This window comes from Aedes aegypti, chromosome 1, assembly GCF_002204515.2.
Source record: "Aedes aegypti strain LVP_AGWG chromosome 1, AaegL5.0 Primary Assembly, whole genome shotgun sequence".
NCBI lineage: Eukaryota > Metazoa > Arthropoda > Insecta > Diptera > Culicidae > Aedes > Aedes aegypti.
The window spans coordinates 67294646-67310970 of NC_035107.1; the positions used below are offsets into that span (position 1 = coordinate 67294646).

The 16325-nt window shown below is 38.0% G+C and overlaps 1 protein-coding gene across 4 annotated transcripts in view; it reads right to left on the minus strand.

The window, feature by feature from the left end:
- The window catches only part of LOC5577441 (heparan sulfate glucosamine 3-O-sulfotransferase 6), a 412950-nt gene that overhangs the window by 303331 nt on the left and 93294 nt on the right, over positions 1–16325 (minus strand). For 2 of the 4 annotated variants that reach the window (XM_021838695.1, XM_021838692.1), the window contains exon 2: positions 15269–16201. The gene's annotated coding sequence lies outside the window, so the exon portion shown is untranslated. The remainder of the gene's footprint in view (positions 1–15268; positions 16202–16325) is intronic. The other 2 variants (XM_021838693.1, XM_021838694.1) reach the window with 2 other exon arrangements.

The following is a 16325-nucleotide window of genomic DNA, read 5'->3' on the forward strand; positions in this document are numbered from 1 at the left end:
TGCTAAAACGATACATAAAGTTTTCGCATGGCAATAATCGTTCCATCTTTCTTAAGGCAAAATATATGAATTTCTATAGTCCAGATCGCCGCGTGTAGAATTGAGACGCAATAAGAACAAATCAAGAGAATCGTGTACGACCATTCCCCCCTCCGCAACGGTCTTTGTATGAAAAAAACAAATTTTGTGTTTGAGCTGCAACGTTTGAGCCTACTCCCCCTAGAGCGTTACGTAATTTGTGGATGGCGCCTTAGTCTGCACAAATTTAGTGGCGTTGTGTATTCAATATAACTCTCAGCTATTCTATTTATAACTGCAATGCTTTTCTCACTGTAGTCTGTATTTTTCTGCATTGGCCCTTTCAACGAGTAGAACATAATGAGTGACGTTTAAATTCAGGCATTGTCAACAAATACGAAATGTTACCAACACATAACTTAGTTTTTGTACAGTTTTGGATTGCCGAAGAAAACAATTTAGCTACCGACAATAGTAATTGCATTGCCAATAGAAGAACAAGTGCCTCGTTATTTTGGTGAAGGAAAATAGATGATTTAGAGAGCAAAAGAGTGTTTTGTGCATAATAATTAATAAATGAAGAGTGCTCAAGTGTAGTTCAGGTGTCTCCTGCCAATTGTTGTGCTTCATTGTTCTGTATAATTGCCTTCTTCAAAGTTCAGTTGCTTAGGCTGTCGACAATACGTAAGTTCACCTATCAAGAAGTTTAAAAAATATTTTAAAAACGATGTTAATGCAGAGGAAAAACTTGTAAAATTTGTTAAGGCATTAGATATAATCAAATTGTTGTAAAAATATGTTAATTTAGCCAGACGAATGACCGATAGTGGTTAAAGCGTCTTAAAAAAAACTTCTTCTATTATATTTTTATCGCAAGACAAAAATGCAAAACTAGTTTAAAGTAAAAATTGTATTTTTCCTCCCTATCCATGGATTGCATCATCGACCAAAGGTGACTCCCAGATCATATCCCTCTCTCACTAATAAACACCCTTCCTGATGATTACCAGATTAGTTTTTTTTTAATTTTGATTATTCATTATTTTATTATGCACTTGTTTCACTCATGAATTTGCCAAAATTAAGGTTTTACTGCAGTTGAAATGTTATATGTATTTAAATCAACAACATATCATTCGACCATTTCACGATTCAACGTACGCTTCCCAAACATTCCACATCCTATCAAACCCAGCAGGTGTGAAAACCGACCTGGGAAAATATTCTCCAAGTAATCCTTCACAGTCGGTCGCAAACGACTCCAACCGAGATTATTAACGCTGTGGCCCAAACGCAAACCCAACAAATTCCGCACGAATTCCCTCTTTTCATCCCATCATCACTCACTCAAGTCAGCCCGTCAGTCAGTAAGTTAGTCAATTCGCGTCACATCCAGGGTTCATCACTTTGCACTGCAACAAATGTGTGTATAAGTCCCACTCTACCTCACTTTTCGCCACCATAAGTCAACCACTTTTCAACAACCCGGTGCTAGGCAGCCATGTTTTCATGGTCAGCATCAAACTCAAGAGCAACAACGTACAATGGCCTAATCATATTAGGGTAAATATTAAAATGTGTTTCTAGCTAATCACTTCAACCCAAATTGACTTGCTGTACTGCAATCCAATAGTTTGCAACCGTTTGTTTGTTCGAATAGCTGTTGTTATGCGAGAAAAGAAATTTTTCGGAGAAAAAGATTTCGCCATCATCGATTATTATTCCTCAAACAGTTATTTGTTTACAAACATTGAGCTGTCAGTGGGAACCATTTCCCATTAGGAACCAGATATGTTTGCTCGTTATTTTTCAATGGGGTTGTATGGGCGGTGTCAGGAGGCTGCTTTTCAACGGCTCCGCACGTGGGCTGCCGAGGAGGGGTCCAAGGATGTATTTTTCTGTGGCCAAATTAACAAGTTTTTAAAGAAGGTAAACACAAAAAATATTAAACAATTGTTTGAAAAAAATTTGCAGTAAACAAGATAGAACAAGTACGAAAAATATGTCTTACCAGTGGGTCGATAAAAACAAGCAATTAATATTGGAAACCTGCAATTCAAAGTATTCGTTGTTCCTGTTAAAAAATGTGAAATAACAATTGAAATTCAAAAACCAGCACAAAAAAATAATGTTAACACTACAAAATTTAAAACATTACAAAAAAAAAGAAAACATTGCACAAAAAAAATCAATAAAAACTAATCAGCACTTGAAAATTTAAAAACAAAAGCTACAGCACTGAATATATTTTGGAATGTTTTGCAGAATTCCAAATTGCTGATTTCTACCACATTATTGCAATTTTCTAACTCTTTTGTTGTTTGCATTTGGAAACCCACTGATGATTATCCTCTTCTAAAGTCATAAACATATTTTCTCTATATGTTTCACACGCACGACGACCGGCAAAATTTTTTCCACGTTTTCCTTTCCCGTCCGGGTTTTCCCTTTTGTCTAATTCGATTTTTCATGCCGTCTGGTCTGTGATCTCGCTTCGGCTCGGAATTTCCACCGCCACCGAGGGTAAATTATTTATAGCTCGTTTTGCCCCGGCTGCCCCCTTCGACTTACGAAATTATCAAAACACAAATAGCAGCACAGAGACAAACCGCCGTTCGTGAAATGACGACGAACGACGAATGGGAATCGGATGAAAATTGGTTGAATTCCAACTTTTCAGCAGACAGGGCAGCAGCGGAGCAGGTGGTGTGGGAGGAAAATTCCTGGTGGATGATTTTCGGGGCACGAACAGACCGGCGGAAATTGTTTTCGATTTTATTTTGACGAGAAGTCATTAGTGCGGAAAGGTGAATGGCGTTCGATAATTACCGAACTGTGCGATGCTCTCAGAGGTGATTATGATTAGGGGGAGAGTTGCAATTACAACACCGAAGTTTTCATGTAAAACGTAAGATAACAATCGATTGTCATAATTCAAAATGCTATTTCAATCATGAAAATGTCTGAGTGGTGTTTGATTAAAAATAATTATCTGTTGAACGTGCGTTCCAACTGTAACACCTTTGGAACAATGTACACCCCAACCTCTTTTTACGATCGTTATCGGGGGGTCGTAAAAAAAATCAGCCGTAAAAAAAATCAGGGTTATAATTATGTTTTTGAAAAATGCAACGTCTAGATGCGGAAATACTGATTCGAGATATTCGGCAAAGTTGAAGCATGGGTTGAGAACTTTCCAAAATGGCCGTTCCAGTTTTCATATTTTGGTAATAGATGGCAACACTGCTCGATTGTTATCAAAAGAGCCAATTTTATGGGGGTGTGATATGCAAATACCAAAAAAAATAGAGATAACGATACCGAATGTTCACCAAAGTTGAAGGAAGTGTTGCGTGCCATACAGTCGGCTGAATCACAAATGTTCATGTGGCTGGCAACACTGTTTAAGAAGAATAAAGTAAAGATCAAAACCATCATTGTTTTGCGGATATCTCAGGATCCTGACCACTTAGAAAAATGGCGTCTTCGGGAAAGTTGTTCAGTAGCTCAAGGACTATCACTATTCTAGCCAAGAGATTCGAGATTTTGCCACCAGGGGGCGCTAGTGAGCATAGAATTTTTGTTTTCCGGATAGCTCAGGATCCTGACCACTTAGAAAGATGGCGTCATCGGCAAAGTTGTTCAGTAGCTCTAGAACTATCATTATAAAAGCTATGAGATTCAAAATTTTGCCACCAGGCGGCGCTAGTGGTTAAGATCTTGAGCTATCCAGAAAACAAAAATTATATGCTCACTAGCGCTGCCTGGTGGCAAAATCTCGAATCTCTTGGCTAGAATAATGATAGTCCTTGAGCTACTGAACAACTTTGCCGAAGACGCCATCTTTCTAAGTGGTCAGGATCCTAAGATAACCGCAAAACAAAAGTTTTATGCTCACTTAAGCCGCCTGGTGGCAAAATTTGAACCTCATAGCGTTTATAATGATGGTCCTTGAGCTACTGAACAGCTTGCTCACTAGCACCACCTGGTGGCGTAATTTTGAATCTCATAGCTTTTATAATGATAGCGCTTGAGCTACTGAACAAATTTGCCGAAGACGCCATCTTTCTAAGTGGTCAGGATCCTGAGCTATTCGCAAGACAAAATTTCTATGCTCACTAACGCCACCTAGTGGCAGAATTCCGCAATTCAATGACCACCATATGTTAGCCCTTGAACTACTGAACAATTTTGCTGAACATCATGATCCTCTATTTTGAATACTTTTTAATATAATGATCATTTATAAAAACGGTCGTTAATCTGAATTTCGGTCGTAAAAAAATGGTCGGAAAAAGAACCGTCGGTAAAAAAAACGGTCGTAAAAAGAGGTTGGAGTGTATGTGACTTAAAATTAAGGTAAATGAAGTATGATTTTACCTACCTAAGTAATCACCAGTACGATGATTCGCTTCTTTGGCCTTATAGTGCTATTTTACGACTAATATAGTAAATGTCAGCTGTAAAATAGCACTACAATAGCACGCATGGCAAACTTCGGTCAAGCAAACGTTATAGTTGTATACCTATCTATAACTTTTGCCTGGAGTAAGCGGGCGACGGAACAAGATCGATCATGCCCAATTCGCGTTGTGCGAGTGCGAAAAGATATTCGTGTTCAGTCGAGAATGGATTACCAACCGGTGAGCTCGAGGTGGAAATAATCGGAGTCGTTCAAAAAATCCGGATCATTCAAAGTGATCCATGGCTATTTTTTGGCGAAAGTCGGTACATTTGATCAGCACAGACCAGAGAAATCGTCCGAGTATATTGTGACGCAGGCTTGATAATACTCCTCAACATAACTGGAATTCGGTAGTGTACTCTAGAGCAGCGTGCTGTCTTTGCCTTCTTGTAAGGGAGCGAAATAATAATACCAAACGAAGAGGCAACAAAAAACGAGTGAGTAAGATGCGACCCAAAATACGACGGAGGAAAATTTCATCAAAAAGAGTGCCATCACATTTTCACGAGGCCTGTTTTTTTTTTTGACGGATCTCTCAAAACTTCTTTCAAAGTATGAGAAAAGGTGAGCATGAAACCTAAGGAGAATGAGTGCCACATTTCGATGCACTCTCAATCGAATCATTTTAGGATTCGTGTAAAGAATGTTTAGTTAAATTTTTACTCATCAGAAAAATCTAGAAAACGCCTAATTTGTGATTTGCAGAGGAGTTTTTGTCAAGCCTGATCGTGAGTTTCTGGGGAAGAATGCACGAAGAATGATAGAATGAAAGCTACGAAAGGTACGATGCATGGCCGCCAAAAGGGCCAGTTCGCTCTTCCTCTTCCTTCACTAAAATGAAAGATTTGGATCAGATTGAGCCGGTTTGCCCACCGACATAAATTCTTAATCCTCTTCCATATAATTTTAATATGCACATAGCTTTTCATCGTCATTATTTAAAATAACCTTTAAACAGCTCAACATTATGAATGTCAGCGGACTTTTTAAATTTTGCACCAATTTCTTTTCACCAGGAGACAAACATTCAAAACTAGTTTTAAGTAAGAATCGTATTTTTCCTCCTTATCCATGGATCGCATCACCGACCAAACGTGACTCTCAGATCTTGTTTCTCCTTCACCAATCAACATCCTTCCCGTGGTGAGTGTGGAGATGCAGAGGAATTCTCGGTCTCTAGAAGCAACAATCATTACACACTAATATTCCTTCCCCAAACTGACTGTAAGGACTTGGCCGGCGCCGTTATTGATCAAACGCTAGAAATTAAAATTCGTTTAATCATCTTTTTCTACTTCTTAATGACCTTTAGTAGAAAGGTATTTAATATCGGCAGAGATAAGTTTGCCAAATTAAGTGTAATTGTGGTAACATTGTGCTAAAGGATTATGTAGCCGCCAGGACTTGAACCCGCAAATTCCATTCTGTACACGGATGCATTACCAACTGAACCTTTCTCCTAAAAGTAAAAATAGCTGACTGCAAATGTCGAAATAAAAAGAGAAGACTTCTTAATTACTTTACTGACAGGGGAAATAGTGATCACTCTGTAAATTCGAATATAGATCTCGGTAAACGGATTGCCAATAATTCAAAATATGAGGATTTGTTAATTATTTGACGAACCTCGGTAAAACTTTTACAGATATTTCGGTAAAAAATGGTTTGCCGACATCTTGATATTCGGTATTGCAAAATATTGAATTCTCAGCCATTGGGTTCTCGACAAATAGTTTTGCGGAAGTCGATGAATAATTTCAACCTTTTGGTTGTCGTACGGTTGACCATCGAAAAAAGCACTCTTCAGAGATTCCTCCACAAATATCACCTTCAAGAACTACTTTAGAGATTTCACCAGAAATTCCACCAGGAAAATTTCTACAGGAATCCTTTTAACGATTTCTGCAGGGATATACAGACCGGTTCCGATAGGGCTCCAGGAGTACCGTAAAACGGGATAACTTTGTTAGTTTTTTCGAAGAATACTTGAATATTTATGCATGCTGTTTCAAAGAATTATAGTTTAAATTTTAAAAACAAGTACTGGCATCCTTGCTATCGACTGCAGTTGATAGATTGCTTCCAGATTTATTTTGAATGAATATATATTTTTTCATATAATCGAAAGTCGGTTTTCTGTTTTGGGGTAACTTTGATAATAGAACAAAATTGAACGAATTACGGAACATTTATAGGGTATTGCATACCTCTAGGCGTTTAACTTTATATAGAAATCACTGACTTAGATTACAAAAATGATTCCAGTTTGTGAAAATGCTTTTCGCTAAGAGATTTGAGACCATTTTGAAGTTCTATGATAACTAGGCTATCAAAGATAAGTGACCAACTATTCAAAACTACATCAAATAGTGATCGTAGAACAGATTGTTTGTAAGCGTTTCGCAAATGCTAAAATCGTATCAATTATTGATATTCGTACACTCCCGTGCAAAAGTTTGGGTTCACCCCCTCAAAAACATACAAAAGTGTTCTGTTCATATCTCTGTGATTACACGTCCAATTGAAACTCTTTAAGCCGCATTCGAAAGGCAAAGAGTTATCCTTACTTCGTATGTATTTTTCCAAAAACATTTTTTAATTTTTTTATGCTAAATTTTTAATTAAAGTTGTTACATTTTTCAAAAAACACCCTAAAAAATCATATCTAATTTCCTCAGCATTGGGTCGATCAAAATTTCAAATAACAGTGTCATTAGAATCGTAATCTTATATTCCTTGAAGAGACTCCACGAAACTTTGGCGGAAAAATCTGGAAAGTATTCAAAATCAATGAAACAGTCAGTCAAGTCATCGTGCAAAAGTTTGGGTTCACCTGATCCGCACGCACATAATTTTTATCAATGTCTCGGCCATTTTTCAACCGATTTTAATAGTTTAAAGCTTTTTTGAGCGCAAATAATGGCGCGTACATGATTGGTCTGAGATTTCACAGATTTAAGTAAGTTCAGGTGAATCCAAACTTTTGCACGATTTGCATCATACTGAGAGGTGAACCCAAACTTTTGCACGATGACTTGACTGACTGTTTTATTGATTTTGAATACTTTTCAGATTTTTACGCCAAAATTTCATGAGTGCGCTTCAAAGTATATAAGATAACGATTCTAATGACACCTTGTTTTAAAATTTTGGTCGATCCAATGTTGAGGAAATTAGATATGTTTTTTCAGTGTGTTTTTTGAAAAATGTCACAACTTTACGTACAAATTTAGTATACAAAGTTCAAAGAATGTTTTTGGAAAAATACATACGAAGTAAGAATAACTCTTTGCCTTTCGAATGCGGCTTAGAGAGTTTCAATTGGACGTGTAATTACAGAGATATGGCCAGAAAACTTTTGCATGTTTTTAAGGGGGTGAACCCAAACTTATGCACGGGAAGGTATATAAAGCTCCAAATGTTCTCGATTCAATTGAAAATAGCTCGTTCATGAAGTGTCATACTAATATTCTTTAGTTTTGCATTCGTTTTGCTTAACCGATTAACAGAAATTATGGTATTTCGTTTAGTATGTGGTGGGTAACGCACTATCAAAGTTACCCGCATTGTGTTTGGATGGGCATCTAAAGAAAGAGGTGCACTTTGCGAAAAAGGACCACGTGATTATTGAGCTGAAATCGAATTCAGGTTAACTTCTGCGTTCATGAGTCTTCTCATGGCGTCGGGGTAACGCGCCCCAACTAGAGATCAGGAAGTCGTGAGTTCGATTCTTACTGAGAAGACGTGTTACTTTTTTCGCAAAACTTCACATCAATTTGTCCATTTAATCCAATTGCAAAATATATGTAATGTTTAGCTTTCGGTAGTTGCTATAAATGGATTCTTCGAGAGATTAATTCAGCAATTTTCCCCCCTGAAAGGAGGATGGAAACCCAAAAGGATACCTCTAGAGATTGTTCAAGGGATTCCTCTAGGAATATCACCAAAGATTTCCCCGGGTGTCTCTTCAAGCGAATCTTAGAAGGTAGGTAGGGATTTCTATGGCAAGGGATTCTTGTAGGAATTTCTCCATGAAATCATACAGGGATGTATGTACCTCTAATTTGTTTTTGTGATTTGTGATTGCTCCAAGAATTTATATACGGATTTCTCCAAAAAGATTTTCAGGGAAGGAGTTCCTGGAACAATATCTGGATGAATTCTTGGATTTATTCCTGGAGGATTCTCTGCAGTAATTTCCGCTGGAATCCCTGGACAAATATGCTTGGAAAAATTCATGCAGCAAACTCTGTAGAAATGCTCATAGCAATCTTGGAGGAGTTCCTGGTGGAATCCATGGTGGAATGCATAAGTAGATGTCTGGCGGAATGAACCATTACGATAATTCCTCGAGGGCTCTCTAGATAGCTACCTGGAGATATCTCTGCAAGAATTTCTGGAGAAATCCCAGAAAGAATCCTTGGAAAAATCCCTGGAGAAATTCATGTAGAGATTGTTCTAGAATAACCCCTGTATGATTTCCTGGTGAAATTCCCAAAGACATCTCTGAGAGAATTCCTGTAAATATTTCTGGGAGAATCGCTGAAGGAATGCCAGGAGGAATCGTTTTAGGAATTCCTTGAGGAATGATTGTAAAATTTCCTTCAGAAATCACTTGATGAATCCCTGGAAGCATTCCTGGAGAAATTCGTAAAAGAATCCTTGAAGAAATGCCTGGATGAATCCCAATTCCTGGAGGCATTAAGGAATCACTAGAGGCACTCCTGCAGGAACTTTTAATGAATTCCAAGGAATTTACTTAAAATTTCTCTAAAGGAATCTCTGCACAAATTTCTCATGGATGGATCAATCCTTATTTATAGGAATCCCTGAATTGATCCTAGGGGGAATACTTTGATTCGTGGCAGAATTCCTCGAGGAACTCCTGAAAGAATTCCTGTATATGTTGCTGGTCGCATTCCTGGAGCCAAATCGTCACTAGTCGAAAAAATCTAGCTGCGGGTAATAGTTCAACCTGGAGGAAACCCTGGGAGAATCTCTGGAAGAATTCCTGCAGGAATCTCTGCAAAAACCCCTAGATGTATTTCGAGAGGAACTCCTGAAGAACCTCTAGAGTTTTGTCTTGCGGTTTATCTGAGTTGGTCCCAAGAATGCGGTTGCGAGCAAAAGTGCTAATTATTCTACGATAATATGCGTTATTACTTAGACAGAGCCTGTCCATTAATTGCGTAAGACGATTTTGGTGGTTCTTCAACCCCCCTCCCCCTATGCTTAGCTTAGCTTAGCTTAGACTGACTACAAATATCAATGGCTGCTATTTCGCGATTGACCGAAGTCAGTGAAAATGCACAAAGAATCAACTAGAAGATCGGCTGGGATAGGCCATAATCTTCTTCAGTGTGCATAATTCAGTGCCTCTATTTATACATGGTCAATAACGGCGCCGGCCACGTCCTTGCAGTCAGGTGGGATTGGGGGAAGGAATGTTAGTGTGTAACCTTTGCTATTTGGAGACCGTGTTTGCCTCTGCATCTCCACAAAGGTTACTGGGAGGGATGTTTGTTAATGGGTAGGATCGTTGGGTCACAGGATTCACTTTGATAAGCGATTGGACCATGATAAATAATTATTGGAGAGATATAAACATACTTATATGTAAATATAATATTTTCATTTGATATGAACAATATCTATGTAGAGAAAAAATATGCCGACACTTGACGTGACGAACCTTTCAAAGTTTGTTGAATAAAGTGAACTTTTCGCAAGTCTACACTCGTAGTGTCGAACCAATCTAAGTTTTTTTAATTACAAAAATAAAGGCGTTTTGAAAAAAAAAATTACCATAAATAATTTATGAATTAGAGTTTATGTCGACACTTACAGTGACGAACCTTTCATAGTTTGTTGAAAAATCATATTTACGTCTCACCGTTGTAACGATTAAAGGTGCAGTTATACAAATTTTATAGATAAGAAATAGTAGCATGAAACGAGCTCACCAATTGATCCGTCATCCTTGAGCAGCAACAATCCATTTTCAGCTTCACTCGTTTGCTCGGCTATATAAAAGCACTCGAAGAAAAAAGGAGCGTGATCCGAGAGGGAAAACAACTGACGACTGCTCGGGCTTTCTTGACGCACTGCCCAGGAGCAAGCGTCAACGTCGAAAGATCAAAAAGAACTAATCGAACACGGCACTTTTTCACTTTACTTAACCGATGCGCGACATGTTTGATCCTGCCCTCATCGCCCACCCCCGCAGGAGCAAGCGTCAACGTCGAAGGATCTAACTCAACTAAAAAATCACGTCACTTTTTCACTTTCACTCGACTGACGCTTGACATGTTTGATCTTGCCCTCATCGACGGCCCCCGCAGGAGTAAGCGTCAAGGTCGAAGAATCAAACACAACTCTCATTAACCCCCCTCCCCCTATGGTAGATAAAAATCTTAATGTATAAAAAAAATCTATGACGCGTAAGAAATTTCAAATCTCCCCATAAACCCTTACGTAATTATTGAACCACCCCTTACAAGTAAAAATTTTCCTAGTAAGATTCGTTATACTACGAAGTTTTCCTAATCTGGCTGTGTCGAATATTGAGCTATCCTCCTATAAGGGTAAACCATAAATTCCTCGAAGGATTTATGGAGGGATTCCTCCAGCTAGGGATTCCTCTAGGGATACATACATACAGAGGTTGCTTCAAAAATTTCTTCTGGAAAGAAGCTTCTTGAGGAATTCTTAAACGAACCCATGCGGATTTTTTTTTTGCTGGAATGCTTGGAGAAATATGTAAGAAAAAATTCCCTAAGAAATATCTGGAATAATTCTTAATGGAGCTCTAGAGGACTACCTGAAAAAACCTGCATGTATATCTTGAGAAATCCCTGGATGAGTTCTTGAATCCCTGAATGAATATTTGGAGCAATCCATGTAGAGAATGATCTAAAGTAACCCCTTATAGAATTCATGAAGAAATTCTCGGAGGAATCACTGGGAGATGTCCCTGGAGGAGTCCCTGGAAGCATTCCTGGAGAAATTCCTGTCAGAATTTTTAGCGAAATTCCTGTAGAGATGTTTCTGGAGGAATCCACGAAGAAATCACAGGAAACATTCCTGCTGGAATTTCTAAAAAAAATCATGATAATTCTCTAGAGGAATCTCTGTAGGATCCTTGGAGGAATCCCTATCTTTATCCTTAGAAGAGTCTCGAGAAATCCAGGAATTTTCGGAGCCATATCGGCACCAGCCTGAAAAATCTAGATACGGTTGAAAATTCTTCCAAAAGGATTCCCTGGAGAATCTCTGCAAGAATTCTTGGAGATATCCCTGGAGAAATCTCTGATGGAATCCCAGGAGAAATCGTTGGAGCGATTGTTTTGGATGATTTTCTGGAAAAATCCCTGCAAGATTGTTTGGAAGAATTCCTTTAAAAAAAACGCAGGAAGAATCGCTGGAAAAATTACTGGAGGAACTCTAGAGAAATTTCTGGAAGTACTTCGGGAGGAATTCCTGGAGGAGTCTCTAGAGGACTATCTGTTAAAATCCCTGCATGTATCTCTTAAGATTAATCCTTGGTTTTTTTAAGGATGAAGGAGTTTCTGGAAAAATCACTGAAAAAAATTAAAGATTGTTCTAGGGTGACTCCTGAACTAAGTCCTGGAGAAATTCCTGGAGGAATCACTGTAAAAGTCCCTGTTGGAATCACTGGGTGAATCCTTGGAGCAGTCCCTGGAAGCATTCTAGAGGAATCTATGAAGAAATCACTGGTGGCATTCCTGCAGTAATTCCTTAAGAATTTCCTTGAAAATTCTCTAGACGAATCGCTGCAGAGATCCTTGCAGGAATCCCTGTCTTTATCAATCCGTGGCAGAACCCCTCGAGGAACTCCAGGAAGAAATCCTGTATAAGTTGCAAGCCGTATTTTTGGAGCCATATCGGCAAAGTCTAAAAAATCTAGTTGCTCTTTAAAATTCTTCCTGGAGACATCCGTGGAAGAATTCCTGGAGGCGTATCTGGAGAAATCCCAGGAAAAATTGCTGTAGGGATAACGGTAGAGATTGTTTAGGGTGATTTTCTGGAAAAAATCCCTGCAAGATTGTCCAAAAGAATTCCTCGAAAAAAAAAAACGCTGGGAGAATCTCTGGAGAAATGACTAGAAGAACTCTAGAGAAATTCTGGAAGTATTTCGGGAGCAATTTCTAGACGTTTTCCTAAAGCTTTATTTCAACTGGTCCCAAAACTGCGATTGCAGCCAAAAGTTTTAATCAGTCAGCGAAAATATGTGTTCTTACTTATAGATAAAAAAAACAATAATTAATTTCCTGATTGCGACGTAAAGAAATCGGTTCCTAGTATCCTGAACAAAAGTTATTCATTTGATTTTCGTCATGACGTCTATTTAGATCTGGATGAAAAATCATGAATTTTGAGCTATCACATGATAGTACTACCTATATGATGGTTTGCCAATGCACCCTACCGGAACCAGTTCCAAAATATTACTATTGGATGGAAGAGAACGATCGATAAAACTTGATTATATAAGCCAATTGGACCTATACTACTTTCTAAAAATAACAATCAGTTATTACGCTGGTAGATCTTGATTCTGGATGTTCTTAGATGGCTTAGAACCTTTATCGTACAGCCAACTCTCTCTTAGTCGATATCGAGAATGTTTGTAAAAATTTGTTTTCATGGCTACCTCGATTGTCCCTAGGATCGCAGTTGCACTGGTTTTGTGCTCTGTAACTTCCCGGATAAACTGAAACCATACAGCCACTGTTTCCAAAACTATCCACAACAACTTACAACAATATCTTAACAGTTCCCTATAACATCCAAAGTAACAATAAACCAACACTACCACAAACGGTTCTGACAGTTCGGGAAATGGTAATTGAACAAATAACAAGGTGGGGAATAGGCGGTTAAGTTATGTAACCATTTTAAAACGCTGATTTGCTCGAACAAAATTTTTCGTTCATGGTTTGTCAAATAGTAGACATACTATCCATTTCACGGTAAGGCAAACAGTAGAGGAATTGTTCAACTATAAAAATTGTATGGAAATGGAGAACGTATGCGGTATAATTGATTTATTGTTTTATATGGTTGATTATTCCTTTTTATTTCATATACATGGAAGCAAAAGAAAAACAATGGACAAAATACACTCTTTTGTAAGCGGTTTTATTCAAGATTCTTCTAGAGAAAAAAAAATTCTTGTGCTAAACTGATATGCGACTACGATTCTTTCTTCGGCAATGATCTCTAGTTCGGCAATCATCTCTAGTTCCGTTCATTTGGGTCTTGTATATAAACCTAGAAGTTTTAAAGCTCAATCACTTAGATATTACTATACAATATTTAGCGCTTACCATACATTTCGGGTATACGATTGCCCTCTCGCCCACCACCGCCTTTTTAATCCAATGGCCTATAGTTGTTCAGATGCATCTGAAAGCACCAAACGTTAATCCAACAACCTTACGGATCCAGCAACCGGCGGCATCCGCTATCGACCGTACCGAAACTGGATGTCCTGGTTGAATTTATTTCTGGAAAAAAAACGCGCCACTATGTAACGTCTGTATCTGCATCTGCAAAATTAACACTAACAGCACAATAATCTCAGCATATTTCAATTGAAATCCATAAATATTAACGAAAAAACTTACCACAAATTGATGTTTTTAAGCGCCCGGACAGTTACTGAAAATGCACTCTAAAAAAACATCTACCCAGACACTGGAGAAAATTTTATGCAGATGTTGCAAAATGTTTTAAGATTATTTTTTTTAATAATTTTGAAAATTAAAAACTTATTTTTATTTTATTATTTTTTTAAAATTTTAGTTCATATGTTGTTTTACTTAATATGAAAATCCTAATCGAATCGAAGTAAAAACGCATTATGAGTTCTCAGTTAGATTGATTTTGCCTGAGTATAAATGTATTAGAGTGTAGTGTTTTGAATCTGGTGAGTTGTGGCCACTATTTCCCAAATAGGTTATTTATTATTTTTAAAGGTTTTGATTTTTAACTCTCATATTGTTCAACAATGTATGCACAGTATACTAAACAGTAACATTTTAGTAAACATTGCTTAAGCCGTCTTTTATTGTTTCAAACTAAAAATCTTATATAGTACTACATAAAAATAACAGTTTGTGGTACATTGACATTAACAGATAGAGGAAATTTATTGTTTGGAATATATACCGAACTGTATTTTTCTATGCGGGTTGATGCCTCCCTAACTCGATGGTTCTTTCAATATCGAGATATGGAGGGTTGACTGTATTTACTAAATATGTAGTTAAATTTTTAAAATCTCTCTGAGCAAGCAGTGGACCCAAAAATCGTCAATAGATAATAAATTTTGAACGAATAAATTTAAAAAAAAATCATTGGTGACCCTTAGACAACTTTTGTTGTAATCTTTGAAATTCGCAATAAAATTCTTGAAATTTTCTCATTATGTACTAAGTCAAAAAAAAAAATCAATAGATAATAAATTGTGCTCGCAGATAAAAAAATCTTTATGTCAGGAACTTCTTGGAGGACACAGATTGTAAACTATTAGATTTGTACATCAAATTTTATGTAAATGTAGAAACGAGGTTTAAAAGTAGGTAGAATGTTTTATCGACTTCAATTTATCTAGTATTCAATATCTTCCATATTTTACGATTCATTTCAATTGGCACTGCCCCGCAAAAAAACTTCAAACTCAAATCCCCCAAAAATATATTTACTTCTCTAGCGAGATCAGATTACGAGAAAGGTCCTTCCACCAAATTGCTTTCTTACCTTGGCTATAAACTGAGCGGCCGGCAGTCTGAATTGGATAACTGTTTCCCGCCGTTGTCAGACAGAGAGTGGTCCTCACCTCCGTCCGTTGGCCGTTGTTTTATTAATTTTCGGCACGAATCCCTTCAGCGCTGAGCTGACTGCTACAACAAACCGCTTCCGGTGTACATAATCCTTTCCACACTTTCCCGGTGCTTCGCCGTTCGGAGCGGAAATCGCACAGCGTTTATGGCTTGAATCCTTTTCGGCACTTTGTTCTGCGAATCTGGTGGCACCAAATTAGGAACGGTAGGCTATTTGATGCACCAATAAAGAACTGAAATTCTGTTTATTTATGGCACATGATATAAAAAGCTATATTTATCATGAAGCGGTTTGTAATTTTCTATAGAGCATTTTAATTTTCCTTTATTCGTAAAAACCTTTTACCAATTAGAAACCGCGCCGAAAGCAATGGCGCATCACGTTTCCAGCAACGACGCCACGTGGATTGGTCTGTGGTTCGTCTTCTTCTGCTTCAACTTCTTCTTCTTCTTTCACTCAACTTCTGTGTACCGGAACGGTGAGAACGATTATGTCGGTACACTTTTCACCACCATCGTCATCCAATTTCCGCGTCCAACCCCCTTGAGAAAGACACCACTAGTTTGCCAGGACATCAGCATCCACCATATCGAGTGCCATCGGGCTTTTGGAAACGACGACGACGACGACGACGACGGGGCAGTTTTCCGTGTCACTTGCCTTGGCCATATCAGACCAAACGACGACGATGGGGACGAATGACTACGATGACAGTGCCACTCACTTGACGACGATGCTCGTGAAATAGATATAAACACTTAATACTAGTTCACCCGAGGAAGCGTGTCACACACTTGATGACTGTGGTCTTGAAACTGGTAAAAATCGATTCTGCAGTAGAGGAAGTTTCTGGAAGGAAAGAGAGAAAATTTCATATATAATTGTTGCGATCGTAGTAGCACAGTAATACGCGTCGATATGTGTTTGTTATTAGTAGCTAAGGTAGAATAAAATTTTCATTCCACTGCTAGTA